Genomic DNA, 22,119 nt, shown 5'->3' with positions numbered 1-22,119 from the left:
TCTTGCCACATAATGGCTGATCCTCAGGGGAGATGGGCAGGTGCAGCTGCAGCCAGATAATCGTTGAATCACAGAATGGTTTGGGTTGGAAGGACCTTCCCAGCTCCCCCAGCACCACCCCTGCCATGAGCAGGGACATCTTCACCAGCTCAGGTTGCTCAGAGCCCCGTCCAGCCTGGCCTGGGATGTCTCCAGGGATGGTTCATCCACCACCTCTCTGGCCAACCTGGGACAGGCTCTCACCACCCTCAGGGACAACAATTTCTTCCTCATATCCAGCCTGAATCTCCCTGCTTTCATTTAAAACCATCACCCCTTCTCCTATCACAGCAGGCCCTGCTCAAAAGTCTGTCCCCGTCTTTCTCATGGGCCTCTTTTAAGTCCATAAAGGCCCCACTAAGGTCTCCTCGGAGCTTCTGTTCTCCAGCTGAACACCCCAGCTTTCTCTGCTACATAGTTTGGTGAAGGGATTCATGCCCCACTGATCAAGTTGATACTGACTCTTCATTATGGAAATGAGTGTTTCATTTTGTAAAATTACAAAGTAACATGAAAAGGTCAGAACAGTGTTCAGATTTTGTCTCAAGCACTCAATTTAGAATTTAAGGATGTTGAAATGCCAAGATTAAGATTGTTTGTGAAACTTTATTTTGGTTCCTGGTGTATTTAAGAGATGACGTTGACTTGATTCCTGTGCCGTGTAATGCACTGAATGGATAGCACATGAGATATCTGTTAGTGCTTTATAATGAATAAAGTTAGCTTTGTACAACACTTTTATCCTTTATTTTTTTATACAGTTGCAGGGTAGAAGGCATACATCCAGGCTCAAGAAAAGGAAAAGATGAATTGAATTCCCCCCTTAGAGAACTGAATGCTGCTCTCTCCCCTTCCCTGAAGTTCTTATGTGGTAGTGGACAAGTCTCTTCATACTATTTGAGGTAGCTGTTTCATATATAGGACCTGTAAACTGAGAAGAGTATGGCAGAACTCTCACAAGTGCTGAGCATTTGTCACTGCAGCTCAGATCAATAGAAGCAATGCAGACATAGGTATTCCTGTGGAAAGAAAACGAAAACCACCTACCTTCAGACATCTAAAATTTGGCAGCACATTGGACTCTTGGTTTTAATTCTGTCCAAGTTTCCCAGATATCAAAATGGAAAAATAGTTCTGCTGGGCTTCGTGTTGAGGTTTATAAAGCTTTCTGGTACACTTAATGCTTGCTGAAGTTTCTCCCATCTTCTGTTTCCTTATCATTGCAGCTGTATTTTTGTATGCAAGAATGAGGTAGTAACCATTAACAACTTCCGTCATTAGTTTTCTTATGTGTGGCACTGCAAAATCTTTAAACATCTGCTTGAATATTCAGAGTTAAATGGCTGCATTTATTGCTTAAATTTCTTGATAGACAATGAAGATTGCTTGCATTTTCTGATTTGTATCTCTAGCACCTTTTTAACTTCACTATTTGTTGCAGGGGAGTAATTTAGGGTTCTGCTTACTGCAGAACAATGTTTAGATTGCTCGAAGAGAAGTGTGACTTAAAAGAGTTTGGTGGTGGGTTCACTCTGTTATTTACTGCATGAGGGAAACATGCCAAGTTGAATGCTGCTGTCCTTCTCTCCAGGTGCCTATATTTGTTGTGGTGCAAGTTTTCAGGATTCTTCTCTCCCTGATAAACATTCACTCCAGAGTCTGTATTTAGAGCTCCGGAGGCAAACTTTCAGGAGAGGCCTGTACCCATTCGCAAAACCAAACTTTCAGGCATTCCCTCCCTGATAACCATTCACTCTGGAGTCTGTATTTTAGAACTCCAGAGGCAAACTTTCAGGCGAGGCCTGATAACCATATGCAGAACAGACTTTCAGGAAACAAAATTCTCAGGAAAAACAAAATCAAATGGAGTAGAAGAACAGGAGGGCTGGCTCAAGCTGGATACCTGCGCAGAGGTCCCCCTGAGCATAGAAAAACTTAGACTTTTGTATCTCTGCAGACCTTCATACCACGATTCAGTCCAATAGCAACATTTCACTTTGGGGTCTTCTTGCGTCTCGTTGAATTCTTTTCACTGGTCTCACGTGTCTTTATTTTGCTGTAGACATCATTGTTTATAGTCCATAGCCTTGCAGGTACTATTTTGCCTGAATAAATCCTTTCTTCTCAGTGAAGTTCAGAACAGTCCTTATCTTGCAAGTGTTCAGTGTGGTTTGTAGTTGCTTTTGGTAAATACGAGCAGAACTTTACAGCTTAAGATTTCAGCAAATCCAGCTTACCAAGTAACATGAAGCAGAGAGTGTATTAAAAATCACACAACTTTATACTCCTAGATGATTCATTATATTGAGTATACATTTACTTAAGCTAAATGATTGACATGAAACTGCTGCTGGTTTGGCTGAGGAGGGTCAAGTGCATCTGCCACACTATTGAGTTGTCAGCACTGTAAAGGTATTCATTTTATTTCTTGTCACTGGAGTGCAGGAAACAAAACCCCTGTGTTTGTTTTATAAAATGTAATCTAAAGTTTAGTCCGCACTTAAATCTGTTGTCTCTAAATACTTTTTTTTAATTTTGATAGTAAAAATTTGTCTTATTTAAAAACTAGAAACACATTTCATATGAATAAATAACTCTGAGTTCATTTACTCTCGTAAAGCTGAACTAAATAATGTTTGGATTAATATTTTTTAATGGTAAAAATGTAATTCTTATTAACTACTACTAACTACTAACCATTAACTAGTTACCAACACCAGTTTTATGCCAGAGGGCTCTTAACAGGATGGAGAAGTCTTCAACATACAGGACAATAAATTTCAGCATGCAATGCTATAAACAAGCTACTAGTAAAAAAGTTGCATACTTATGTGATGACCAATTGTTACCTTTGAGACTTAAAATTTTCTAGGTTGTTTTTTGATTGGTTGGTTCGTTTGGTGTTGTTTGTTTTGTTGTGTTTTTCACTTGTGTGTCACATATAAACTATGTGGAATCAAAATAACTGAGACCTCAAACTTGCGTGTCTGTTTTCACTTTAAAATACATTGCTACTGATGTGTAGCTTTAAGAAATCGAGAATATGTTTTTACCTTCAATTTAGTGATATCTGATAAGTTTGGATTTCACTTATCCTCTCTGTCTATCAAGAATGTCTATACAGCTCCCATGTCTTCAGTGCTTTTGGAAGCTGAGATCCAATAAATAACTATTCCTTTTACTCTTTCACAGAAGAGTTTACTTATGGTGTTCCAAGTGCCTATCTCTTTCGGAATTCTGTAACTGCTTCTTTCTTAATTTTATTTCCTAGAGAGTCACAAGAAAGAGAATTTTCGTTTTCATTCCACTGTTCTAGCTTTCTACCTTATATTTTTGTTTCCTTTATGTTCTATACATAATTGTACTGCCACTATGTCTTAGCCTTGAAATTTCACTTTTACATTTTCCCGTAGATAGCTCTTTTATTTCACATGATGTGTGCAGTTTACTTTCTCCAGGCCTCATTAGCATTGCCATGATCAGTGTGATCACCACTGAACCTTGTCCTTAAATGTTACAACCTCTTTCTGCAGGCCTTCACCACCTTATCCTTCACTTTGCAACTTACTGTTCCTTTTCTTGTTGTATTTTAGTTTGGGTTTGCATTTTTTGTCCTTCAGTAGTGTTTTGACTTCCTATATTGAAAATGGCATGTGATTTCTTGCAGTAATTGTGATTGTAGCTACAATCCATGCATAAATATCTCTTCCGTTGTGAAACAGGATTTGACAAATTTTTTTATCTAGTGGAAGATATTTTGCATTATGTGCTTAACATATTTTCCGTCACACAAACAAGTTTATCAGTTGACTGATTAACAATTTCAGAGTTTAAAAAATTATTAATTAGAGCTTTTTCCTTCTGTTGCCTCAGCATAATGTGTATAGGCTTGTTTAAGTAGTATTATTTGACAAAACAAAAATCACAGTGCCATAGGCAAATTGTGGTTAAACATATAGTAATCACAGCTTTGAAAAAAACCAAACCAAAACACAACAGAAGCTACACTGAAAAGTCAGTTATCAAATCTAAAATACTATGAAGTGTCTCCACACTGCCTTCATGTGGAGAAAAGTCTACCTTTGTGCCATGTTTTAAGTCCATTTTGTAAGTTTGTCTTCAGTATGAAGGAATAACTCTGAAGGAATTTAAGTTTTCTTCTATAATGATGAGGCATTAAAAGACTTGGAAATAATATAAACATAAGAGAAATCCATAGAAGCTAGAATAGCTTCTTAATAATAATTGTTCTTCTATAAGTGTACCTGTAGTTTCTTTCGTAGGCTGATGAATATGGCAATGGCAGAACAAGCATTGTGGAAATTATTGCTTTCCTTCAAGCCTTACTGGTTGTGTAAACTCTCAGTTAGCATAGCTTTGTACTTACATTTAAAAGCATCTTCTTTACGGTCTTTTCAGGAGGTATCAGTTGTGTTTCTTCCATGTAACTTCTTTTTCTGACCATTGTAAGCTCAGCCTATCTTCAATCTGCGTGCGTTCATCGGCCTGTCTGCCGACTCACGATCCATTAACGTGCATCAGTGAATCAGTGTCGAGGGACAAATGTCGAGAGCACAGAGCGGTGTTCAGTGACTTGTTCAGTAACTCTTCTGTAAATGATGCCAAGCTATATACTTTATGTGTACTAGTTCGCTCAGTAGTGAATTAGTGAACCACAGTCATGACTTGGAATAAGGTTTTGTTCATTTCTTGTTTCTTTTAAAATACAGGTACTGGAATGCTTTATTTTGCATTTAATACTTACTTTTCATAACACGTAAATTCACGTTTCTTGTCTCCGCCTGACATGAGTTAGTCCCTGGCTGCTTGGACCTTCTCTTTTAATCATATTGCTGTTCTCCTGCCCTGACCTAAATCTGCTAAACCTGCCTGGAATACTTAATTGACCTAATTCCCCCACTGACCTTCTAATATTTTCTCCTACATAGGAGATCCGTTCTGATGTGATCAGCAAATTTTCCTTCATCAAAGTCCTTTCACCTTCAGTTTTTTTGAGAATCCACATAAGCTCACTCAGATTGTGTGTGTTGATTTTCATTTTTTGGGGGGGAGAAAGAGTATATTTTAAAATGTACTTTTCTTGTCTTTTGCATATTATTCTTCCCTAAGTAACTGCAGTCAGAATAGTGAAGGTGTGTAATAGTAGCAGAAATTATAATTTTTTCTTAATAATTGTATGTTGTTAAATAGCAATGTATATACTCAGAATATTCCAGAATGAAACCATTCTTTGCAATAACTGCTCTCTCCCCCCAGTTTTATTTCTCATTAGGCAGCTGCCAACAGCACAATCGATGCCCTACAATGCAGACAAACATGAACCTTGGCTTGTAGACATTGGAAAATCAAGTTAGGCATGAGGTAACAGGTGGGGTAATGTGTTGCATGTACACTTTTTACCCTCTCTACTGTTTCGTACACAGGGCAGGCAAAAGGTGTAAATGACTGTGGATGGAAGGAGAAAAGAAAAACAGTAAAAAGAAGTTAGGAGAAAGTATGGCTTAAATTGTAATAGGGAAGGTAATGATGGTGCAACAAGAGCAAGCTAGTATCAAAATACCATATAGTATGTTACAGTTCTATTTAGGTATTTTATCAATATGTAACTGTAAGTTTCTACAAAATTGTGACATACAAGTATCTGATGCAGATTTAATACAGAAGGCGATGTTAACAGAGTGTCGTAGTGGTTCCTTGTAGCTGTTCAGTTGTCCCTTAAGTTAAGGTGAAACCCTTGTCATCAGCAGATCTTGCAGATAACTATTGTATTCTCACAGCTTGCATTGTCATCTGTCCCTGAGAATTCCAGGCTGCTGGGAAGGGCAAACTTACCCTGGGATATCAGTCTCTTGAGTGTCTCGTGAAGATTGTAGTAGAAGCATTCCGTACTAAAATAACGTGTTCGTTGGTGGGTGTTTTTATTTTATCAGAATCATTGTCTACTAGACTCCAGAAGTGGGCAACTTTTACCAAAGAATAAATCCAAAATTAACTGTCAGAGTAATAAAAAAGATAGATCTTATTAATGTAGTTATCAGTTGTCATAAGAAAGTGGGTTTCTCTTCAGATAGGCTTTGAGATCTGTTGCAATGCAAAATAAGTTTAACATCCATAATTTTACTTTTCTCAGTGAAACTTGTGAAGAATTCATTTGAACGAGCAAGGAATTTTACTTAATGATTGGTTGTTTCCCACGACACTTGTGGAGTTGGGAGTTAAAAGAAGTGGAGTTTTGTTACTGTGAACATTCCTGTGTGATTCTACTTGGCTTTGCCATACCTGTATATCAGACATATGAGTTGTTCTCCCATCCAGAGTTATTGCTCTATGCTATGAGGCAGATGTTCCCTCAAGGAGAGAGACAGCACTGTCTTTTTGTGATCGGTAGTCCCAGGGGCTTTATGAGGATTGGTGAGGTCCTCCAAATAGCTTCCTGAAGATAACCAGAGGATTGCAGAAAAAGTGTCTAGAACTTTTGTGGTAGGGGTGCTTCGGCAGTCCATTATGCACAGCAGAATGAAGGCTTCCTTTGAAGCAATGACACAGCTAAGGTCTCTCCCTCTTTTGTTCCACTTTCCCAATGAAGCAGTTACCTTTATTGATGTGGAAGGTTTTTGCTGCCAGTGGTTTCTCCCATCTGGAGTGCCAGTATTGACAGAAAGGCTGTATGGTTACCAACATTATTAGAATCATAGAATCGTTTCAGTTGGAAGAGACCCTCAGGATCATCGAGTCCAACCATAACCTAACTCTTGCACTAAACCATGTCCCTAAGAACCTTGTCTAAACGCCTTTTAAACCCCTGCAGGGATGGTGACTCCATCACTGCCCTGGGCAGCCTGTTCCAACACCTGACAACCCCTTCCGGGAAGAATTTTTTCCTAATGTCCAATCTAAACCTCCACTGGCACAACTTGAGGCCATTTCCTCCTGTCCTACCATTTGCTGCTTGGGAGAAGGGACCAACACCCTCTATGCTCCAACCTCCTTTCAGGTAGTTGTAGAGAGTGAGAAGGTCTCCCCCTCAGCCTCCTGTTCTCCAGGCTAAACAGCCCCTTGCTCACAAAGATCATTGGTAAGGGCTCAATTAAGAGCAGCACTGAAATCCTTGGCTGGGAACAGAGTGTCTTTTCAGGAAATATTGGAAAGCAGGAAAGCTTTCTTTAGGAAGGCATTATGGGCACTTCGATAGGCATAAACTCTCCAGGGATGCCAGCTCTGTTTCTCTCCTTTTCCTGCCTCCACACTCACAGCAGTAATCTCAAAGATTTATTAGGGAGAACAGAGTAGAATTTAGGTACCCAAAGTTGTTTAAACAGAAGCCCCCTTCACAAAATCTAAGAATGACTTTACAAGAAGAGTTGCTAGTACCAGCAGTCAATAGGGTACGGATCTTTTCAGTTATAGTACTGTTGTAAGTCGAATGATTTTGAATTCATTTCACTAAGGCATTCTGGACACAGGTGGCCTTTGAGGTGTCTCCTCAAGTGGAAATACCACTGTACTCTCTTCCATCTGTTTTGGTGAGGGAAACCTTAGACAAATATGACTGTTCCACCCATGGGATTGTAAAGACAGTATGGCAGGAGAGGGAACAAAATGAAAAAAGAGCAGGATGAGGATTAATGGGGGGACTAATTAGCAGAATTGTATGCGTAGCACATTGGACATACACGATGTAAGTCTTCTGAGGTAAATGGTAGATGGTGATTGAAATGTGGTAAATTAATCTGTCAGTTTTTAGTTTAAACATTTAGAGTTGCATTCAGAAACTGATTTGTTGCAATCTATGGAGGCATAAAATAGACCTCAGTGAATTATATTTGGAGGTGTTTCCATATTTAAGTTACTCATATGCCAATTTTTTCTAAGCGAAATGTCCATATCTTAAATTCTCAGGATAAGTGCTATATATGAATGAACTTCTCTCTGCAAGAGACAGTACAGGATTGATCTGAGACACTGCATTTAGTTAAAAATGTATGTATGTACATGTGGCTGTATATAAATATGTAAAAGCTATTATGTGCTATACATGGGCTTTTCTTGAACAAGGCAAAATTCTTTCCTAACCCAGATAATTAATTACAAAATATTTGTATAGAATATTGACATATTGAAGTACGTTTAGGCATTCTGTGCAGTGCAAAAAATTCTGGTGGTTGTTGTTGCTGTTGTTGGTTTGTGGTTTTTAAATTTTTTTTATGGGTAGATATAGGTCTCTTTATAAGGAATTAAATGGAAAATTATGTTGCAGAAAGAATCCCTGATTAAGAATCCTTGATAGTTTTTTTTCCAGTTTCTCTGTATACAGTCTAGTTTAGAATTTTGCTACATATGTGATTAGTGGAATTTAACCATAAGTTGTGTTATATTTAGTCCTCAGAAGTATTCTTTTTTGCTTTATCTTTTCATCGATTCAGTGAAGCTCCTGCACTGTGATTTGGGTTCTAAAGACCACAGTGATAGAATGACTTCATTCTTTCTGGGCTGAGGAGAAAATTTTCCATGTTGTCACAGGCAATGATATTCTAAGACAGAGTTCGATTGGGTTTTGGTTATATGTCTTTTATCTGTTGAATTCACCGCTCTGATGGGCCGTGCTTCAAATACCAGCTAAACTTTATTCATGGACCCTTCTATAGCCTTTAGTTCCTATACAAATATTGGTCTTTACCTAAAAGCGTGAGCAATATAGTTAGCAATTCTTCCTTTTATAACTAAATATGTCAGCTAGCTGTCAGCTCTGTGATGTGCCTGATCTTCTCTTGCAGAATTCAATTCAATATAAAATCTAAGTCATCTGAATAGCAATGCAAAATGCTACCAGAATGTTACTCTGTTGTACTTTGTAATTTCCTCTTCATTTTTAAAGTTTATGTTTGATAAGGCTGAAACTCTTATACATTGTTGCTTAATTTTATTTCTCATTAGTTAATATAAGTAAAATAATCAGTGTGAATGTTTCTGCTTACAATTTAAGTTTTAGCAAATACACTACTTATTTAACTTGTCCAAACACGTTGAAGGTATTGAATTTTAAGGCAAAAACATTCACAGTCTGAAAAGGGAACACTGACAAGTTCAGTCAAAAGGGAAAAGAAGAATAATTTATAAAAGGAACTGTAGATAATGATGCCATCCAGTTGTTTTAAAGTGCATCTACCTCACCTTTAATGAATTAGATTTGTCAACAGCATATGTTTTATGCACTGCTTCTAATGAAGTGGCACACCAGCACTACAGTATACTTTGAGGTTTATTCCATCAAAGCTTTTTGCTGTCGTAAAGTAGACCTTTTTAAATAATAGATACTAAAAACTACATTTAAATAACATTAAGGTTGTGACACAAACACCAAATGACAAACTTCAGGCAATTCAAAGTTAGGGCTGACAACTCATCATTGACTTGCATTGTTGCTTTTTAAAAAAGCAGCACAATTGCATGATTTAAGGCTTGAATGTCAGACTAACTTTAAATTTCCTGGCTTTTGTGGGCTGGAGTTACAACCTTACTGTCATCTTCTATTTAGTTTTTTGCATAGCCGCTGTTTTCAGAAAAGTAGTAAAAGCTCTGGAAAAAGTACAGGCTTTGTTGGCTTTGTTCTTAATTTAACATACTAATGTGAAAGTATTGGTCAAAGAACAGGGACTATCCTGTTGTCAAACTTTCATGTGGCTCTTTTAAACTTCCTTTGCTCTTGTCTTTGCTGATTCTTCTACAGAACATCTGAGTTACAGAAGTTATATTCCTGGGGTACTTCAGCTAAAACCCTGCGTAATGCTAAAGGTTCCCAATTCTTTTCCATGTAAAGAACCACTTTTGTTTGAATAAACAGTACTGAAGAAAACCAAGAGTTTAATACATGTAGAAACCCTTGTAAGAATATTTTAAGTTACTTAAAAGATAGTGAAACAAAAGCAGATGAACAGGATACTTCCTGTTATCATATTTCTTACATATGCTTGCCCATTTTGTTGCTGTTAAACATGATGGAACTTTATATTTAGGTGTGTTGCATGCACGTGCAAACACAATCCTTTCAGTTCCTCTGTAGAGATGATTTCTCAAGGTCTGTTAAGTCTAATGTGGGCATTTTCGTCATAATTTTATTGATTTAATCCAGTATAAACTGGCATTCCTGCACAGGGTAAGTGGCTGGGGCAAAAGCATCCTCATGGCTAAACTGAAGAAGTGTGGACTGGACGATCGGGTAGTGAGGTGGACCGCAAACTGGCTGAAGGAAAGAAGCCAGAGAGTCGTGGTCAATGGGGCGGAGTCTGGTTGGAGGCCTGTATCTAGTGGAGTCCCTCAAGGGTCAGTACTGGGACCAGTATTATTCAATATATTCACCAACGACTTGGATGAGGGAATTGAGTGTACTATCAGCAAGTTTGCTGATGACACCAAGCTGGGAGGAGTGGCTGACATGCCAGAAGGCTGTGCTACCATCCAGCGAGATCTGGACAGGCTAGAGAGTTGGGCGGGGAAAAATTTAATGAAATATAATAAGGGAAAATGTAGAGTCTGGGCAGGAACAACCCCAGGTTCCAGTATAGGCTGGGGAATGACCTATTAAAGAGCAGTGTAGGGGAAAGGGACCTGGGGGTCCTGGTGGACAGCAGGATGACCATGAGCCAGCACTGGGCCCTTGTGGCCAGGAAGGCCAATGGCATCCTGGGGTGTATTAGAAGGGGGGTGGTTAGTAGGTCGAGAGAGGTTCTGCTTCCCCTCTACTCTGCCCTGGTGAGACCTCATCTGGAATATTGTGTCCAGTTCTGGGCCCCTCAGTTCAAGAAGGATAGGGAACTGCTGGAGAGAGTCCAGCGCAGGGCCACAAAGATGATGAAGGGAGTGGAGCATCTCCCGTGTGAGGAAAGGCTGAGGGCTTGGAGAAGAGGAGACTGAGGGGTGACCTCATCAATGTTTATAAATATATAAAGGGTGGGTGTCACGAGGATGGAGCCAGGCTCTTCTCGGTGACGACCAACAGTAAGACAAGGAGTAATGGGTTCAAGCTGGAACACAAGAGGTTCCACTTAAATTTGAAAAGAAACTTCTTCTCAGTCAGGGTGACAGAACACTGGAACAGGCTGCCCAGGGAGGTTGTGGAGTCTTCTTCTCTGGAGACATTCAAAACCCGCCTGGACGCCTTCCTGTGTAACCTCACCTAGGTGCTCCTGCTCTGGCAGGGGGATTGGACTAGATGATCTTTTGAGGTCCCTTCCAATCCCTAACTTTCTGTGATTCTGTGATATTTTTGCTGGAATAGTTTTTACCTATCTGATTTGATTCATTATGTTAGTATCCACAACCACTACTGGATGCAGCAGTTGATCTTTAGTTCTTTTAATACAATCAGAGAATTACAGAATCACAGGATGGTTTGTGTTGAAGGGCCCTCCCCAGCTCCCCCAGTGCCACCCCTGCCATGAGCAGGGACATCTTCACCAGCTCAGGTTGCTCAGAGCCCCGTCCAGCCTGGCCTGGGATGTCTCCAGGGATGGTTCATCCACCACCTCTCTGGCCAACCTGGGACAGGCTCTCGCCACCCTCAGGGGCAACAATTTCTTCCTCATGTCCAGCCTGAATCTCCCTCCTTTAGTTTAAAACCATTAACCCTTGTCACATCTTACAGGCTTTGGTAAAATATCTCTCCATCTTTCTTATGAGCCCCCTTTATGTATTGCATGTTCATCTCAAACTTCCACCTCTTCTATTTTCCAAGTTTCTTTTTCTAAAAGTGGGTGACAACAAGGTAGATTGTTCTCAGTGGAACTACTGAGCTATGTGGACCTTGTGTAATCATTTGTTACAGCTGCCATATGTTATTTGGGGAGATTCTATGGCCTTCTAATTTCCCATCCTGTACATATCTTCTCTCCATTGCTTTTATATGTTTGGAACAACAAAATGAAGTGTTACATAGCACCATGGTTTGTATAAATATGAATAGAAGTTGAGGCTCCTAAAGTTAAAACTTTTTTAACATTTTGAAGCTGGACTATTATTTACCAATGGGAATTAAGAAGCATACCGTCTTACTGTATGAGCAATTTTATGTAATTTTGGAGCACTTAAGATGTTTGTCTGTGAAAGTGTTAGTTCCTCAGCTACTGCCCATTAGTAATTGATCTACCTTGTTTTTACATAGGACCACTGATGAACTATTAACTACATGTTCCTCAAAATGGAAAACCAGAAGATTTCAGTTATGGAGAGACCATACTGACTGAAGGTATGTATTTATGTAAATTGTACACTGATAGGTTTTGAAATTGACTTGCTATAAACTATAAACACTTTAAAAGTTCTAACTGGGTGGTTAGATGAGAGCCGTGACATTTATAGGAAAGCACTTATTGGTACTAATCAAGAATATGTATGTATTTTTTATTCATTGAAGAAAATATAGGAGATGCTACATTGAAATTTAAGAGTTTTTAAAAGTTCTAAGCAAGCTTTTTTCAGATTCTTATCTCATTACAACAGGTATAAAAAATTACCAGCTGTTTTAACTGTTAAGAAATGTATAGGTATTAACTTTGGATTAGTGTAATTTTGTAAGAAGTCTGAATAGGGTATCTCTTTGTAGTAAGGACTTAGCTGGTTATTGGAGAGGCTAATTTAGAGCATTGGTCTTGAAGTGCATGGTGTAATTTGCAGCATTTGCTTAGGTGCAGCAGTCACTAATGTCCGTTATATTTTGAGCAGTCTGTTCTGTAACATACAGAAAACACAAATAACTTCTCCTGACCCTGGGAAGAAAGGGTTGGAAAGTGTGGGCTATCTCTGAAGTTGTCTGAATCTCTTTTCTTAGTGCAATCAATCTATTCATCTCCACTCTTTTTATTGCATTGCCATTAGTGCATAATAGTACAAAAATCTAACTTGAATAAAGCTTGTAGTCATTCCAAGAAGAAGTGGTTTAGGGAGCTATATCATCCAGTACTACAGATAAAAAGTGGATTATTTGACGTAGGACTAGCAGGCTCTGCAATGTTTTTAATTCTTACTATGCCATTGGACTGGGAGCATGTAAGTTATGCCAGGTAATGCAGATATAGGGGGGTGTGAAGAATACAGCCTGCTTGGTGCTTTTACTGTGATAAACATATCCCTGGCACACACTGTCATAGAAGAAAAAAATGGACAGCAATAATTGCAAAGCAATAAACTTTTGATTTTCTTATTTGGAACAAACTCGAAGTTTCTGAATAATGTTCAGCCATGAAGATTAGCACAAGGCACGATATTGCAATGTCACTTATTGCCAGTTTATCTAGGAAAAATATGTCGTTTCAATAAATGCTCCCTCTCTTTTTGATCTCTGACCTCTTTCTTAATTTTTCAGAATACATCCCATTAACGACTGTTCTCACTGGCTGTTTTGCTTGTGCTTGTTACATCCTCCACAGTTTTTTGGTGGTGTACCAGTGAAGGGAATATTGGGTTGGGACCACCTGCTGTTGGCTGGGTCACAGCAAGCATAATTTATCTTACAGATAACTTACAGATTAATAGAATATAGTTGAAACTTTAAGGCTCACCATAGAACTCTTATATAAAAATAGATTTGGCCACAACTCATGCTTCTGAAAGATATTCGCAGTTTTAGACAGTTAAATTAAGAAATATATAGATTGAACCTTAAAAATTTGATTGTTACTTAAATTTGTAATTTGAATCTTATATGGCTTATTAATTTTTAACTTTACAAAAGTTGTAAAATGCTATAAAATTAATAGAAGGAAAAAGAAATTTGCCAAAATGTTAATGTGACCCTAGAAAAAAGATTTTGCATCTTTTTCTTTAGTCTGTGATGTCCTCCTCTCTTTCTCTCTAGCAACTTTAAAAGTAGTCTTACTTAAAAAAAATTAGGTCTTTAGTTTTCCTCCAGTTTTGTTCTGCAGCAAAAGATTTATTTCATGTGATAGGCAAGTAGTGCACATTGTTTACTCTTCTTGGCTGGGTGCACAACTCATTTGAGTCTTGTAATTATGTGAGAAATAACACAGTCCATGGTGTTCGCTTGTAAAATATTTATGAACACTTGCCTTCTTAATCATGAAACCAAAGGCTAAGTGTGTTCTGCACTGGAGAATTTAATATAATATCTTTGCATTAGTTGTTTAAGATGATAGGGAGGAGGAACCCCTTTCTGTATCACAAATCAGCTGTTTGTCTCTCCTTTTTACACCGCAATTTATGGCCAGGCCTAGTTCCAAACAAAATTTTATTTTCCCTTGTGTGAAGTCATTTTGTTGTGACTCCCCCTATTTTGAAGTAGTATTCTTGACCCCACATCTTCCCAGAAAAGATAGTAGAATGTATTAGAGTTCTCCATGAGCATTCTTTAGTCATACCCACATGGCATTTCCATGGCACATACAGACTAACAGTATAGAGGTGAATTAACTTCACAGTGAAGTACAAGATGTTCCTTTCATGAGCTGCCAGGTGCAGGACTCTTAGTTGTCCTGTGATAAGGAGCTTCAGGCTGGAGCATGAGAGTAGAGTTTAAGAGGTTCTTGAGAAGAAGGAATTTCCTTTCACTGTTAACAATTCCTTTATTTTCCTTTCTTCTTCAGCAGCAATGGAAAGGTATTGTGGATAAATATTCTTTAAAGGTGCCACTTGGTTATGCATTATTTTACTTTTGTAGCATCATAGTAGGGGTAGCTTAGACTTCCTGCCAAGAAATAAAGATGTAACATCTGATAATGTAAGTTATCAAGTGGGACAGAACTAGATCGAAATATAGAGAGGATAGTCTGGGAAGATAAAGGCTACCTCTGAACAGCTAGTTGAAAACGTCACTTATGTATGCCTTATGAATTAATAAGAAGCTCCTGTCTTAAAAAAAAAAAAAAAAAAGTAGCTTCCCTGGTAGTTAGAGAACTGCCAGCCAGTTCAACACAAGGTTTAGTTTTGTACAATTATTTTGATTACCATTAAGTAGATGTGGTGTAGTATATGTTAGTATATTTGCACATTTCTACAGATGTCTTTCCTATCTCCTACTTCCATTCTGATAATGCTTTGCTCTTTCAATGCATAAAGGTAGCTGGTATCAGTTATAAGTTTCACTCTGGATTGAAACAGATAGATAACTAGAAGTCAAGACATAGTCAGGGCTAATCACTTCACTTAAAGAGGCTTAAATCGATGTCCTTTTAATTAAAACTGACAATAGCATTGGTCTGTGTTACTCATGTATTTTTTTTCCCCCTCCTTTAAGTGATCTTTTAATCAGATCCTTTTTTTTCGAATAAAGGAACACACAGGTCCAATCTGATGCATACTTTATACGGTAGAATCAATATAGCACTGAGTATCAACATTGTGCTTTGGCTAGCAGTGCTAAAGGAGGAAAATACAGTAAGCTGTTAAAACTCTTCACTAGGAAGAAAAACAGAATAAAAAGGCAAGCAGGAGGATGTCTGACCGTGAAGATGAGTGGTCATGGAGAGGCAGTTGCCAGCCCAAACTGTTACAAGAACACTAAAACACTGCTATATTATTAGAAAGCATAGTTATCTTGCCATGGAACTCTGAACACTATCTAGGCATATACCTCTGCATAGTGATGTTATGGATTCATCAAAGATAGGCTTTTATTGTTCTGGTGTATTCTGACTAGTTACCAAAGAATCTTTTAAAACTGCTTTGATTAGTCTGAGATTAGGCCTATGCGTGGGACAGGCAATCTGAGGTATTTAAACAAATAGTTCAGATGAGGCTTCTGATGGGAAGTATCTTGGTTATTCTATTTCTTTTTATATAGCTAGTAAAACTTCAAAACCGGATCGCGACTTCAAATAAGTCAAAATACTAAGAAGCAATAGATTTCCAGATGATTAGAGAGACTGGTGTGTCTATTTGAAGAAAATAATTTATATAAAAATGTATTATGCTTTGATTAATGCACAAAAACTTCAAATAGAATGCTAATTATACAATACCATGCCTCATCAGAGAAATCAATTACTTTTAAACTGTTATATGTGAAGCAGCGAGTTATGTTATCAAGCTTACTTTGAAGGCAAGCCAACAGAGAGGAGAATGATTACAGATCGCATCCTTCCACGAAAGGTTATTTGCCTTGAACGTATTTCCTGTTGTCAAATGCTAACCTTTCTGAGACTATTCCTGATGTAGTTGAATATGAAGTTGTCCTCCTTGAAATTCTTATTTATATTACATGTTAGCAGCAACCATTTGGTCAATCTCAGAAACGAAAAATTATCTTGAAACAGATCCTATAAGATCTACAAAATTGAAATCATTTGTCTAATCTTTTTCTTAATTCAGTTATCTTATGACATGCAATTGTCACCTCTTGCAAGCAATTTTTTGTGTGGCTTGAAAGTGCTGGCTTCTTTAAACACAATTACAGTTGTTGGTTTGCTAATCCTATGAGTCAATCTGTGCTAAACAAGAAGCTTATATCAAACCCTTGGCAGCTTCAGTGAAAATTAAAAGGCATGCTTTACTGTAGAGATTGTCAAGAGTGAAAATAATATTTGTCCAGTTGGACAGCTTGCTTTTGTAGTCGCTAAATGAAAGTTGAGATTCTGTCTCTTCCTTGAAAGCTTCTGTGTCAAGAAGGTAATTTGGACTGTTTGCGATTTGACAGGGATTATTAAAATCAGATGAAGTGAAGGGAAGGAAGTGTGAGAAAGCAAAATTGACAGTGACACTCTCTTATTATTTGCAGCTTGGATCATGATGACTATGTTGATATGATAGATTCTAAATATTAGGTTCACTGTTGGGAAATGTTAAGCAGCAAATACAGTAAAATGCAGTTATAGATTTTTTTTCTGACTTAACACAAAGCCATCCACATTCATTTTCATTGGGAAATTTGAGAGGGAGAGTATAGCGGCAAATGAAAGACTAGAGGGGCAAATGGAAGGAAAAAGGGAGTGGTTCAGAAAGAATTTAGTTTTCTCCTTTGTGATTTGATTTAAGCCAGCAACTCTTTATCTTTTTTTTTTTTTTTTTTCTCTGAGTTCATACAGCTTGTTAGTATACTTCAGAGGGAATAAAACTGAGGATTAAGAACTGACGGAACAGGTCATAAAATTTATTTTTCCCCGGCCTTGAATTTGAATTTTGTTAGGAATTTTTTAGCATTAATAGTTCTACATAAAGTGAGCTCCAGTCTTAAAGATCATTGTTTCACATCAATTTTTCATTACTTGCATCTTGCATGTTATTTTTAAATAGTGATATTTTCTGCCACTTTGAAGTAAATAATTTAAAAACTTAAAATTATTGCAATATTCATGTAGCTGAATTTTTAATTGCCAAATATACATTAGCTACACACAGTATGCATCTTTTGGTGTCTAGTAAATATATAATGTATTATTTAATCTTAATCCTTTATTTCTTGGTTGTATAGGTAAACTTTCAATTTTTGAATAGGCAAGTTAGTTCAGAAGTAAGACATCTGATCAGTCAAGTCTGAAGGTTACTCTCATTTATATGTGGTTTCCTTTTCTGTTTTCCAGTACGGGAACTTTGTGAAAAACTGTATTTTGGAGCAATTTTCAGTGTAGAGTCTTATGATTTTGTAAGAGATTAGAGAACTGAAAGGAAAACAGGTGACACATGAAAGCCTTTGCTGTTATTTAGCATAGCCATAACTTCATCTTTCAAACAACCTCATGCAACGTTTGAAGACTTAAGCCATGCCAGTACAGCAGGTCCTGTCCCTCATCTTCACCTGTCTTCACAGCAGAGTGAAGTGTATTAGCATCCCGAGTGATTCATCTCCCAGAACAAAAGGAGTCATAGAATCATAGAACATCCTGAGCTGGAAGGACCCACAGGATCATGGAGTCCAACTCCTGTCCCTGCACAGGACAGCCCCACAGTTCACCTCGTGTGTCTGAGGACGTTGTCCAGTCTCTTCTTGAACACTGTCAGGCTTGGGGCCAGGACACCTCCCTGGGGAGCCTGTTCCAGTGTCCAGCACCTCTGGGTGAAGAACCTTTTCCTCATGTCCAGCTGACCCTCCCCGGCACATCTTCCTGCCATTCCCTGGAGTTCTGTCACTGTCACCAGAGAGAAGAGCTCAGCCCTGCCCCTCCTGCTCCCCTGCTGAGGAAGCTGCAGCCCCATGAGCTCTGCCCTCAGTCTCCTCTTCTCCAGGCTGAACAAACCCAGGGACTTCAGCCGCTCCTCCTACGGCCTCCCCTCCAAACCCTTCTCCAGCTTCGTAGCCTCCTCTGGACACTCTCCAGTAGCTTTATCTCCTTTTACCCTGTGTCCCCAGCCCTGCACACAGTGAATGCCCCAGGTGAGGCCACCCCAGCACAGAGCAGAGCGGGACAATCCCCTCCCTGCCCTACTGGCCATGCCGGTGAGGGAGCAGGATGACTGAGGGAAAAGTGGTTACAGAGAATTGTTTGCAGACTTGCAAAATAAGGCCAGTCGAGAGAGAAGAGGGTGGTGTTGAAGACAGTGGGGATGCTGGTACAGGAGGTGCTGTGATAAGGGAGTACACAAAACTCGTGATATGAGAGGAGGGTGCCAGGCTCCCGGTGTGGGCTGGAGGGGGGAATGTGAAATAGACAAACACCTTGAAATAAGAGAGAGTTGAAAATGTGTGTATAGGACCATCTCAGAGGAAGGTAAAAGACACAGCAATGGGCTAGTCCTGTGCAAGAAATGACATGTGTAGTTCTGTACTTGCAGAAGCATGTATTTGCACTATCAAAAGGTTAGATCAGCATTACAGTTTTCTGTTTTGGTGGAAATTGTACCTGCCAGGCTGATGACCTGCCTCAGCTGTGGTTGAAGGAAGGCATAGTAAAAGCCAGTCCTTAATCAGGAAAACTCACAATATAAACAGGGCAAAGGAAAGGGGAGGAAGGGAATAATATTCCTGTTTTAATCAAATTTAAAGAATAGGAGATGGTGATTTATGCAACGCCTGCTCTACAGTGGAGTTAATGTGTAGTAGAACTAGGAATGGAACTCTACTCACAAGAGTGTGACACTTGCACCTGAATGTAAGTATGTGTGTACTTATCATTTAGAGAGTTAGAGATCTCTGTGTTGGTAGTGCATAGAAGACAAGTAAATCAGGCCAGTTTCACACATGGAATCAGCACTTTGCTAGTTTGACATTAATAAACAATACACATGGTACTTAGTTGTTATTAGTCGTTATCACACAAGTTAAAGACAGTTAGTCCTTAACAAGCTTATCCCAAACTGTGAGTAAAGAGAAGCACGAAGCTGGTGCAGCACAGCAGTCAGCGATGGCTTGGATCCTTGATGGTCTTCATTATTGAAGCAGTCTCGAGCTCTTTAATGGGGGAAAGCACCAACCCAATAAGCAACTTCGCTCCCGGTTTTTTCCTTTGTGTCTTATGTATCTTACCCTCTTCCTCAAAGAGCCAGAGAGGATCTTCTTTGCTCTCAACATAATTGATTTTGGTTTTTAGGATCAGGACTTGCTCTAGTTTTGCCAGGCACCTTTTCTGTCTATTCTGTAGGATTCTTCTAGTTTCAACAGACATATTTCCTGCACGTTTTCCTCTTTGCGCATGTTTTCTTGAGTCCCTTTTGTGCAACCATACCATAAGTTTCTGTTTGCTCCTTTGCAGTTGTGTGTGATTCTGTTTAGCTGTGTTAGAAAATGCTTACACATTTTCACAAGTTATTACGATAGGATAGGATGCTTATGCACTGTCAGCAGTTATGCTGTTTTAGTGACCTTGTGTGGTGGAGGTGAGTTTGCTGGTTTGAACAGTCGGTTGCAGCTGTGAGGTGGCATTCTGATGTCAGTACCTAAAGGGAGGTGACAGGGTGTGCTTGGGCCACAGCAGTTCATCACCTGACAAAAAGCAATAATGAAGAAGTTAGAGACAAGTGGGGTTACCCAGAGAGAGGGACAACCAAGCGAGCTATCTGCCACTTCATGGCCAAACATTTATTGGTTCTTAGAGATACAGATGCTCTGTTACCTCCTTCAGCTACTGATGTGACCTAATTCATTGTAAACAGCATTGTGTTATAGCTATGCATTATGTAGCCTATTGTTGGCTATTAATCATGGTATAAAAGTGTACAAGTGAAAGACCATCACTTTGAAGGAAATTGGAAGGATTTTATTTTTTGCCTCCTAGTAAATTGATTTCATTTCAGGACAAATGTCAACTACATATCTTCACACTTACTCCTCTATCTGCATGTCATCATTCAGCAATGGTATTCTTTAAATGCTTTGTGTGCACAAGTACTTCCAAGTGCAGAAATTAAAAAAATACCACAAATTATAGAAGACTTAGTTAGAAGAGAATTTGGATTTCAAATTTTAGTTTGTGTAGGTTCTTTAGAGCTGGGGAAGAGCTGCCCTTCCTGGATGTGCAGATTTTACCATGTTACTCAGGCAAATGCTCATAATTTTTAGTATCTCTGTTCTTTTGGAATCCATCTGTGTATCCTTGTGTCTAGTGTTCATCAAAGGGGAGGTTAGTCGGATCAGGCTATGTTTTCTAATGCTTGCCTGTGCAATTAGTCTGAAGAGCAAAGAGAGAGAAAGAATAAACTCGAAACCTAGCATTTCATTATTTAGAGTGTTTTCAAGTACAAAAGATATTTGTTTAGAGATTCATAACACAGCAGGTCAGAGGCGATGCTCCTGACAAAAGTGAATATGAAGTATTTTGCGTAGTTCCAGAGTTAATTTCAGATTCCTCACTGGTGGTTCATGTTAATGCATAACAATTGTACTGAGTTTTATTCTTAATACAAACAACACAAATGCATTTCACAATATATGCAATGTAGTATTTTTGCTGGAAGTGTAATACGTATGTTTACATTTTTGGCATAGGTTAGTCTGTGAAGATGTGATTTAACATTTCAGTTCCTACTGAAATGTGTAGTTCAGTTTTCAGCTGAATCAGCTGAGACACCTTTCCTTATAGAATTCATTTTTAGTGCAGGGCTTCCTGTTTTGGGAAGGGTGTGTCTTTTTAATTTTTCTTTAAGAAACAATCATAATGTAGTGCCAGCATTTGTGATTAGAGGTCCACTTCCCACCCTCTCCCCCCCCGCAAAGGCTTTCTCAGTATCTGCAGAGGTCCCGGTCGGCAGAATCTTGCGCACTCAGTAGTTAAATATTTCTTGTTGATTTCTGAGGGATGGTTTCCCCTTTACATTTCTGGCCATGTTTTACGGAAAAGACTGATTTGTTTTGATAGTACGTGGTGACCGTTGCTTCCAGAGCCACTGGAGCTATAAACTAGTGCTATATTTTGGTAAAGTAACATGTTAATCTCCTACCTGTTTTTGATACCAGCTCTTAAAAGCTTGTTGAAATAGAAAAGTAATGTGAGCAGATTTTTTTTTTTTAAAGCAAAGGCATTATACTACATAAGCATTTTAAGTATTTTAAAACATTTTGGTAGGCTGTCAAAGTGAAATGAATTTCCCCATTGCAAAAGTCACATAAAAGAAATTTCACTTAAATGAAATTGAATAAAACGTACGTGACAAACATGAACATTTTATATTTTTCTCTACTAAATTTTCCTGTCTCTTCATAATTATTTTTATACCACAGAGTATCTGCTTCTAATTCATCTAGCAGGAACTCCCATATCTGCCACAAGCATTTCGAGAAAATGCTGAGACCTCTTAATAGTTTCGAACTGAGATTTTTTTGAATAGTCAGAAGCTCTAAAAATTAATATCTGAAAGGATTCCTGTGTTTTGTAAATTATGTTTATCTCCACTAGTATGAATAACATACAAATTTGCTAATTACGTATTTTTATCCAGTTATTCAAGAGACAATTATAGTTATTTTCTGGCACCTAATCTGGTGTCCGCTATGATGATGCATGGTGACTAACTTGCAAATTGAGAAACAAACAGGGTAGCAGCCTGAAACTATGGGTGATTTCAGTTAGATCTGAGAAATAAATGGCTGAACACTGAGTCAAAATCCATAGTAGAATTTGTAAGAAAGATGACAATGAACATGTGGTATTAAGAAATAGCGTTTCTTCAAATGAGGGTAGAGTG

The 22,119-nt window shown here is 38.5% G+C and overlaps 1 protein-coding gene across 5 annotated transcripts in view; it reads left to right on the top strand.

Moving 5' to 3' along the window:
* Positions 1-22,119, top strand: part of KIAA0825 (KIAA0825 ortholog) — a 240,843-nt gene that overhangs the window by 596 nt on the left and 218,128 nt on the right. For all 5 annotated transcript variants that reach the window (XM_065655929.1, XM_065655928.1, XM_065655927.1 and 2 more), the window contains exon 2: positions 12,218-12,301. The gene's annotated coding sequence lies outside the window, so the exon portion shown is untranslated. The remainder of the gene's footprint in view (positions 1-12,217; positions 12,302-22,119) is intronic.

Source organism: Caloenas nicobarica, chromosome Z (assembly GCF_036013445.1).
Source record: "Caloenas nicobarica isolate bCalNic1 chromosome Z, bCalNic1.hap1, whole genome shotgun sequence".
Classification (NCBI taxonomy): domain Eukaryota; kingdom Metazoa; phylum Chordata; class Aves; order Columbiformes; family Columbidae; genus Caloenas; species Caloenas nicobarica.
The sequence above is the reverse complement of the archived record's forward strand: the minus strand, read 5'-3'. Positions and strand labels throughout refer to the sequence as shown.